At 42.2% G+C, this 9541-nt stretch overlaps 2 pseudogenes; one reads left to right on the plus strand and one right to left on the minus strand.

The window, feature by feature from the left end:
- The first annotated feature begins 3060 nt into the window (after positions 1 to 3060).
- LOC149230590 (GDSL esterase/lipase At4g10955-like) lies at positions 3061 to 4368 on the plus strand (annotated as a pseudogene).
- Positions 4369 to 7812: 3444 nt separating this feature from the next.
- LOC149230591 (GDSL esterase/lipase At4g10955 pseudogene) lies at positions 7813 to 8867 on the minus strand (annotated as a pseudogene).
- Between the last annotated feature and the right edge of the window lie 674 nt (positions 8868 to 9541).

Genomic DNA, 9541 nt, shown 5'->3' on the forward strand with positions numbered 1-9541 from the left:
GCATGGTGATCAATTCTAGCTATCACTGCTCCTCTGGAGGGTGCTGAGAAAATGAAAGCATGGGCAATTCTAGAGGCGAGCCTCAAAGTGAGTGACCCTATTGGGCATCATTGTATCCCATTATTGGATAGATTCAAGATTGTTTATCTAGTGTCACTATCTAGAAAGTTACTGCTAAACGGAGGAGAAGGGGAAGCTAGACTAATAAAATGATCGGCTCAGTCAAAAGGCTCGCTCAACTGAGTCCCAATGAAGTAGTTGAACGTAGGGAAACGACTACAAACTAATGGATATTCAAATGATTATAGTTACAGAGGAGTAGATACAACAATACACTTCTAAGTCCATTCCTTTATAGATCATTTATGCCTTTTGGGATATTTCTGTGACAATCTCGACTAATACATAGCTGCAATTAGGGCTCCAACTATTGAATTATTTTTTGGTGCATATCACGAAGCTGTGATCTTCTGAATTTCATGTTTACCAAAGCATCATAAGGAAAAGGGGGGAGGTTGTTCAATAAGGCACGAAAGGCACTTAGCGGGTTAGATGGGGCATCAACTAGTCTTATCATAATTGGAATTTAGTCAGGGATACCATTTTGAGTAATTTTCTAGTAAATTGAGGACGACATTAGAACATTCAAATGCATACACACCCATTTTTAGATTTAGGTCTTCTTTAATTTCTAGGTGGCGCCTTTGACTCTGCAGTAGAAGAATGCACGACAGGGGAATGTTGATCTGAATCACTTAGAATTTGAAAATTTTCAACGAAATTCCTCATTATTGTTCATCTAGCAAAGGAGACACTAATGCTAACAAATGTTACCAAATCAACATATCCTAGAACCATTGTTGAAAGAAGACATTATGACCCTAAAACAAAGGCTACGGACAAATTCAATCTATGCAATTGAATGTAGATTTAAAGTTTATGTCATATTGTTTGAAGAAGAACCTAAATCACTACTCAAGCTACTAGAACATATGGTTCCCAAAGAACGGTGTTATCCCCACAACCCCTTTTGTTTTGTTGTTTCGATTGAAATAATTAATTGACAATCCATTGTTTTCATTTCATTGGGATTGATATTGGTGTATGTTATTAATTAAATTGGAGAGTTGGCGCACCTGAAAGTCAGAGTAGTAAAGCGTGCCCAATATAAAGGCCCAGAGCCTGAGCATGAGCGAGGTAGCTGCCAGAAAATCTCAGTGTATCAATCGCCATGTATGCAGATATCAAGGACGTTTTTGAAAAAAATAAACCATCAAAAAAACGTTTGGCAAAGATCAAAACACGTCATAAAAAACGGTAATGTAAAATTTTCAAACGTATTTAATGGGCAAAATATGCCATATGACTAACATTTGCCTATCAAATTCCAACGCTGCCTGCACCCATCACAAGGAAAACTCTCCTTAATCGTGCATATTGCACTTCTAAAGAGCATTCCTCACACCCTTGCTCTCTGAAGATGCGACTTGTGCCCTACAAGGAACTTCTCTTCCCGGATGAACGCGCTGAGACTGGAAGGAGGTACCAATGAAACCATGTTGCAATGATACCAAGTAATGATGCAATATGATCATACCTTCAGGCATAGAAAGATGCAAAACCCCGCTAATACATTGACAGTAAATAGAGGAAATTTCGTATAAAATTCAAGAAGCTACAATGCAAAGGGCACATCATAATGATATATTGCAAGTGTAATGAAATCATTGGTTACTAATGAGGTGAATGTAAACCACGTTGAAGAATACGATGAGTAAAAGGATGTGCAAGGCTCTGTATGCGCTACCATGAAAGAGACTCGTGAGAAATACGGTAAAGTCACCTTATGGGAAGGTTAATAAGATGAGGATTAATCGATGCGCTAGGAGATGAGACACGCATAGGTATATTAATATTTGCTACATTGAAAAGGGAAGTTTCCAGTAGTCAAAATCATTCAGAGCAAGGTGATGGAATCACTTTAAAATGCTCCAGGATATATTGAGACATATACTTTGTGTAAAATAATGGAATGGTCAATGTCCAAACAAACATGCTATAGATAGACAACATGTTGTGCGAGAAGTAAATTAAAAGGGATACGTTGAATGCACTGTGCTACAAGAGACTATTTTGGGAAATATAACGTCTCATTTCGTTGTCAAAGGATGAACATACGGGTGCACAAGAATGCAATGAAAGATGAGACAACACGACCAACTGATGATACATTGCACACCAATAATGTGGCCAAGGGACATTCAAAAGGAGCGCTACAGGCCCATATAAAGGAGATGTTATATGGATTCAATGAGCGATGGAAAATTTGGAGCGATGGAAAATTTGGAGCTTGCGCATGATTGCGCGTACACACCAGAGGAATACAACATTGAAAGGATAAAAGGGAAGCATGAATTAATATTTAAATGCAACGTTAAATCTAGTGGTCAAAGACCATTTACAAAGAAAAAATCACGAAGCCATAGGGAAAAAGAAGTATAACCCAATCAATATTTACTTTAACCTCTGACGTCCATATACCTTCCTTTCCCTCTCAATATAATTTGTGAGAATTGTTGCTTATTTTATTAAAGCATATTCATTTTCTACCTTAATTATTGGAGTAGTCAACTTAGGCCGTAGAATGGCTCGTTTTCCGTCACTGACCCGAAAATCGTTTGGCGCAATCCCTCCGCCCTCCGCCACCCTCCTTCTCCGCCACCCCGAAAATCGTTCGGCGCAATCCCTCCACCCTCAGCCACCCTCCCCTAGCTCCGCCACCCTCCCCTGGCAATCCTGACATTCCCTGCCATTCCCTGACAAAAAATCCCATCGCAACTAGAGAGCCTGACATCCCCTGACAGATCGGGGACGAGCTGGAATTGCAGCCGCGGAGTAATGACAGATCGGGGAACGAGCTGGAATTGCAGCCGCGGAGTATTATTGCCGATTCCAATTAGAATTGAGGAAATGGTCACCCGCGCGCTGCTCACTCACATTCCTCTTCGACTCCGCTAGGTAGACTACTCCATTCTCTCAGTTGATCCGGGGGCGAAGAAAATGGCGAGCGAGCGCGAGATCCTCGAGCTTTCAGGGCCTTGCCATCTCACTATTATCGACTGTTAAAATGCGGGTCGGATTCGAATCACAAGCGATGCATAGCTGCCAGTCTGGTGCAGGGTGTGTACATCCTGGAACGAGATCGGCAGGACCACGGGTTCGGCCACGATGCTTTGGCCGAGAAGTGGTGGAGCTTCTTCAACTTCAAGCTTCTTCACCCGCTGGTCGACCTAACTGAGGGTGGCTGTGTTTTCGGCGCCGTATACAAGTGGAGCAAGAAGGCGGCGGGCTTCCAGTTCCGGCCGCCGGGAGCGCCCAAGATCGTGGTGACCTTTAGAGGAACGATTACCAAACTGGGTTCCTTCGTCGGAGACCTAAGGCTGGATCTCCAGATCCTCAGAAACGGGTGGCGGGCTTCCAGTTCCAGCCGCCGGGCGCGCCCAAGATCGTGGTGGCCTTTAGAGGAACGATTACCAAACCGGGTTCCTTCGCCGGAGACCTAAGGCTGGATCTCCAGATCCTCAGAAACGGACTCCACACGACTGCCCGGTTCTGGACGGCATTCGACGCGGTGAAGAAATACGTTTGCGATCGCGGGCGGGAGAACGTGTGGATCGCCGGGCATTCCCTCGGGGCGGCCATGGCAATGCTCGCGGGCAGGCGGATGGCCGAGGAGGGGCATTTCCTGGAAGCCCATCTCTTCAATCCGCCCTTCGTGTCGGCTCCGGTGGACGGAATAAGGGACAAAAAGGTCAAGCGCGGTCTCCACATCGCAACCACCCTGGTGGCTGCCGGGCTGGCCTTGGCGCTCAAGGACAAGTCCAGCCTCTCAGAGTCCCACAACGCCTTCTTCGCCCTGCGCCCGTGGGTTCCTTGCCTCTATGTCAATCCGAGGGACGATCTCTGTTCAGGTTATGTGGGGTATTTCGGCAACTACCAGGCGATGCAGCAAATCGGCGTCGGAAGCATTGCGAGCTTCGCGGCGCGTCATTCGATCAGTGATTGCGTTATGTCCGCGTTTGGGGTGGAGTCGAAGGCGCTGCATCTCATTCCCTCCGCGAGGCTTGCGGTCAGTTTGGTCCCGGCGCCGGATCTCAGGAGCGCACACGGGATCCATCAATGGTGGGCGCCGGATCTCAGGATCCGGTGCAGCGAATGCAGGATTCCAGAAGGATTTTAGCAGGGCCAATTGTGATTGCAATTAATGTAATTCCTATTACATAGATGGAATGGCCTGCGATGCCAAAGATTTGATTGCTTGCTAAACGATTTAGACTTTTCCAAAGATTTATGTTCAAGATTGCAGTTATGTTGAAGTCCACCATCGTTCAAAACCCAAGAGACGCCATTCTAAAACTTAGATGAAGCCGTGAATGTGAAAGAGTAGTGTACAAAATATTTTTCATGATCAAGCTGCTGCTTTTAGTTTTGGGTTTCAAACAACTGGGCCTACACCCTTTACATTATTTACATATAACTGCACGGATGTTCATTATTTTACTCCTCTAACGTTCCGACTTCCGAGTTACATATAACTGCACGGATGTTAAATAATATTACTCCTAAGGTTCCGAGTTGCCAGCCAAAGCATGTGGCACTTTATTTTTTTGTTGTTGGATGTTCGTGCTTTTTATGGTCCTATGGATTGTGTTAGGCATTCTTTTATCCCGCCTCAGGCTTAATACTTGTTTTTTTCAAATTAATATGCTTTTTTTCAAATGTTTTACTAATAGGAGTGTTTTAGGAGTATTTGAATTGAGTTTTTGATGTTAAAAATAGATTTTTGATGTTTTTGATGTTAATAATTAAATGAATTGAGTTTTTGATGTTAAAAATAGATTTTTAATTATTAGAGCTTTTAGAAGACTCCATTATATTGAGCAAGAGAAACCTACCCATATTCACCCAAAGTAGCAAAGTGATGATAATGTGAATAACTTTGTTGCAAGAGAAACCTACCCATATGAATCATACTTTTACATTTTTTTGTACTATAAGTGTGTGTGCGCGCACACTTTGGTTGTACAAAATGTTAAAAGACTTGTTTTAGTTGTACAAAAGATATACTTTATATTCTTATGAATATGGCCATGAACATAAAAAAATAATTAAAATAATAATACATAATACATAATTAATTAAAAATATATATAACAATATTTTTTAAAAATGGGAAGGCAAGAGCGGGAGGGGTCATCTATTGCCTCGATGAAGAAATAGAGTCGAAATTCGCTTGGGGGCTAGGCAAACCATCAAACTACCAAGCAGAAGCTTTAGCCCTTTAGCAAGGATTGGAGATTGCAATATCAAAGGGGATTCGTTAGCTAATAATCTTCGGTGATTCAATGATAGTTATTCAAAAGTTCCACAAAATCAAATCTCAAATAGAAAAGGACCTACCTATGATATATTCCCGAATATGGTTGCAAATTTAGAAGTTCGAATCCATTGCCTTCTTCCACATTAAAGGGGAAAATTATTAATGTGTTGATAATAAGTCAATAAGGGAGCAAATCTAGACCAAGGGATTAAATTCAGGACCAAGGAGACCCACATATCTTTCATATCCCATGATCATCAAATTAAACATGAAAGGGAACACAATGTCCCAATTAAACTCCTTTGGGCGTTTGATTAGAATGGAATCAATGCATGTTGGGCCGCTTAATGACAACACTAATCCCACGATAGTGAAGAGGCATGACGAACGACAATCTTGCAAGTTGGATCGTAGTGGAAGAATAACCAGCTAGGAGAGCAAGGTAAATGTTGTCATGTTTATGGACAGGTGGAGCATCACTTCAAATGTATTTATACTTCGCATTAAGGAAATGAGGGCTATTACTCCACTAACTCTAGAGCAGTTGCTCTTGCATGAGTTTGGTAGTAGGGCGAAGGCTTTAGTGATGGAAATTCGTGTTAGGATTGCCCAGGGACAGGATAATGGCATTGAATGCGAAGAGACTGATGTTGGAGCAGGAAGAGTCCAGGTTAAGAAATATAAGTGGTGTTTGTTGGTAGTGGAATTATCGTTGGTTTTTGTTAGAGCTTGAGCGCCCTGCAGCATGGAAAACTCAAGCGAGGACGGTCGTGGAGAAAATGTTAAGGAGTAGTTGGTGACAATTATGCCAGATCTCTCGGCCCTCCTAGCTAAGTTAGGTGATCAAGTGACCTTGGAATCTCGTTCCCACTTTTGCTCAGATAACAAGGCAATTGAAGGAGTTGCGCGAGGACATGGGGTGACTCCAGCGAATAATGGATAATCTGGCTACAAAGGTGGACAATCTAATCTTAAAAGTGGATGGTATTGAGTTAACATTTGAAACGATGACTTTGGGTATATTGAAAAATGTGTATGGGATCCCCGAAAATCCTCCTCCTAGAGTGTAGGCAGCTCCACAACTCGACGAGTCGCTGGATCAGATCATGGTTGCAACTCTCCCTCAACAAATGGAAGCATAACAAATTGAACAAGACAAAAACCCCAAGTTGAAAAAGAAAATAGCGGTTAGCAAAAACTATTTATATTTTAAATGTTTTATAAATTTGCTCAATATAATGGAGTCTTCTAAAAGCTCTAAAAGCTCTAAAAATTAAATGTCGTCAAAATTATAACTAGAAAAAATAAGATAAAAATAAATTATTTTTTGAAATATTTTAAAATAATGATGATAAAATCAAAAATATAAAAATAATACTTATTTTCTAATTATATTAATATAAAATATCTATTTTTTAATAATAAAAAAATAATATATTTTAAAAATATATATATTTAATATATAGAATTAAAATTACGAAATCACAACCATTTTAACCAATATCATAACAGCAAAATAATCATAACCATAAATAAATATTTATAATACAACTTGGGAAGCAAACCCACTTTTCAACCTGATGTTCATCGGTAAAATATCACACACTCATCACAAAAGTTATAACAATATGATAAACTTGTATCAATGTATAATAAACATCAACTCGAAAGAATTCGTGTTCTCAACGACCTCTCAAGTACTTCTATGTATTCTTTCTTGACACCTTCAACTAACCTTTTAAATTTATTGGAAAAAATGGAAACTTTGGCAATTTTTGTAAATCCAATCAAAATTTTAAAATTTTGAATGTTTTAGATTTTTTTAATAATATTAAATCTATTTTTAACATCAAAAACCAATTCAAATACTCCTAAAACACTCCTATTAGCAAAACATTTGAAAAAGAGCATATTAATTTGAAAAAAACAAGTATTAAGCCTGAGGCGGGATAAAGAACGCCTAACACAATCCGTATTACCATAAAAAGCACGAACATCCAACAACAAAAAAATAAAGTGCCACATGCTTTGGCTGGCAACTCGGAACCTTAGGAGTAAAATAATTAACATCCGTGCAGTTATATGTAACTCGGAAGTCGGAACCTTAGAGGAGTAAAATAATCAACATCCGTGCAGTTATATGTAAATAATGTAAAGGGTGCAACCAAGTTGTTTGAAACCCAAAACTAAAAGCAGCAGCTTGATCATGAAAAATATTTTGAACACTACTCTTTCACATTCACGGCTTCATCTAGGTTTTAGAATGGTGTCTCTTGGGTTTTGAACGATGGTGGACTTCAACATAACTGCAATCTTGAACATAAATCTTTGGAAAAGTCTAAATCGTTTAGAAAGCAATCAAATCTTTGGCATCGCAGGCCATTCCATCTATGTAATAGGAATTACATTAATTGCAATTACAATTGGCCCTGCTAAAATCCTTCTAGAATCCTGCATTCACTGCACCGGATCCTGAGATCCGGCGCCCACCATTGATGAATCCTGTGTGCGCTCCTAAGATCGGGTGCCGGGACCAAATTGACCGCAAGCCTCGCGGAGGGAATGAGATGCAGCACCTTCGACTCCACCCCAAATGCAGACATAACGCAATCACTGATCGAATGACGCGCCGCGAAGCTCACAATGCTTCCGGCGCCTTTTTGCTGCATCGCCTGGTAGTTGCCGAAATACCCCACATAACCTGAACAAAGATCGTCCCTAGGATTGACATAGAGGCAAGGAACCCACGGGCACAGGGCGAAGAAGGCGTTGTGGGACTCTGAGAGGCTAGACTTGTCCTTGAGAGCCAAGGCCAGCCCGGCAGCCACCAGGGTGGTTGTGATGTGGAGACCGCGCTTGACCTTTTTGTCCCTTATTCCATCCACCAGATCCAACACGAAGGGCGGATTGAAGAGATGGGATTCCAGGAAATGCCCCTCCTCGGCCATCCGCCTGCCCGCGAGCATTGCCATGGCCGCCTCGAGGGAATGCCCGACGATCCACACGTTCTCCCGCCCGTGATCGCAAACGTATTTCTTCACCGCGTCGAATGCCGTCCGGAACCAGGCAGTCGTGTGGAGTCTGTTTCTGAGGATCTGGAGATCCAGCCTTAGGTCTCCGGCGAAGGAACCCGGTTTGGTAATCGTTCCTCTAAAGGCCACCACGATCTTGGGCACGCCCGGCGGCTAGAACTGGAAGCCCGCCGCCTTCTTGCTCCACTTGTATACGGCGCCGAAAACACAACCACCCTCAGTTAGGTCGACCAGCGGGTGAAGAAGCTTGAAGTTGAAGAAGCTCCACCACTTCTTGGCCAAAGCATCGCGGCCGAACCCGCGGTCCTGCCGATCTCGTTCCAGGATGTACACACCCTGCACCAGACTGGCAGCTATGCATCGCCTGTGATTCGAATCCGACCTGCATTTTAACAGTCGATAGTAGTGAGATGGCAAGGCCCTGAAAGCTCGAGGATCTCACGCTCGCTCGCCATTTTCTTTGCCCCCAGATCAACTGAGAGAATGGAGTAGTCTACCTAGGCGGAGTCGAAGAGGAATGTGACTAAGCAGCGCGCGGGTGACCATTTCCTCAATTCTAATGGGAACCGGCAATAATACTCCACGACTGCGATTCCAACTCATCCCCGATCTGTTAGGGGATGTCAGGCCCTCCAGCTGCGATCAGATTTTTTGTCAGGGAATGGCAGGGAATGTCAGGATTGCCAGGGGAGGGTGGTGGAGCTAAGGGAAGGTGGCAGAGGGCGGAGGGATTTCCGGTGGCCTGAGTCGGATTATTTTCCGGCCGGTGACGGAAAACGGACCATTCTACCGCCTAGGTAGATTACTCCTTAATTATTAGTCTTATGTTTATAGGGTTGGAATTTTGGAGCACGTACTAGCTGGGTGGAACTATTATCTAAATTAGTTATATTATCAACATTTAAGTCAACACTGAGGTGATCCAAAGGGGCAATGAAGAATTTATCAAAGTCTAATGTATTTTTATAAGAGGGCAAATCCAAGCTAATTGACCTTTTAATTAACATTTTGTAAAATATTACCTTGCCATTAATGACAAAATATTAGACCATGGAAAAAGACAAAAGAAGAATATCAAAGGTCATTCAAAAGCTCAAGAGTCATGGCAGAAGCCTAAAATTCATAGGGA

The sequence above is a fragment of the Pinus tabuliformis genome, chromosome J (genome assembly GCF_031772625.1).
Source record: "Pinus tabuliformis cultivar Carrire ecotype Pingquan chromosome J, CPIR1, whole genome shotgun sequence".
Classification (NCBI taxonomy): domain Eukaryota; kingdom Viridiplantae; phylum Streptophyta; class Pinopsida; order Pinales; family Pinaceae; genus Pinus; species Pinus tabuliformis.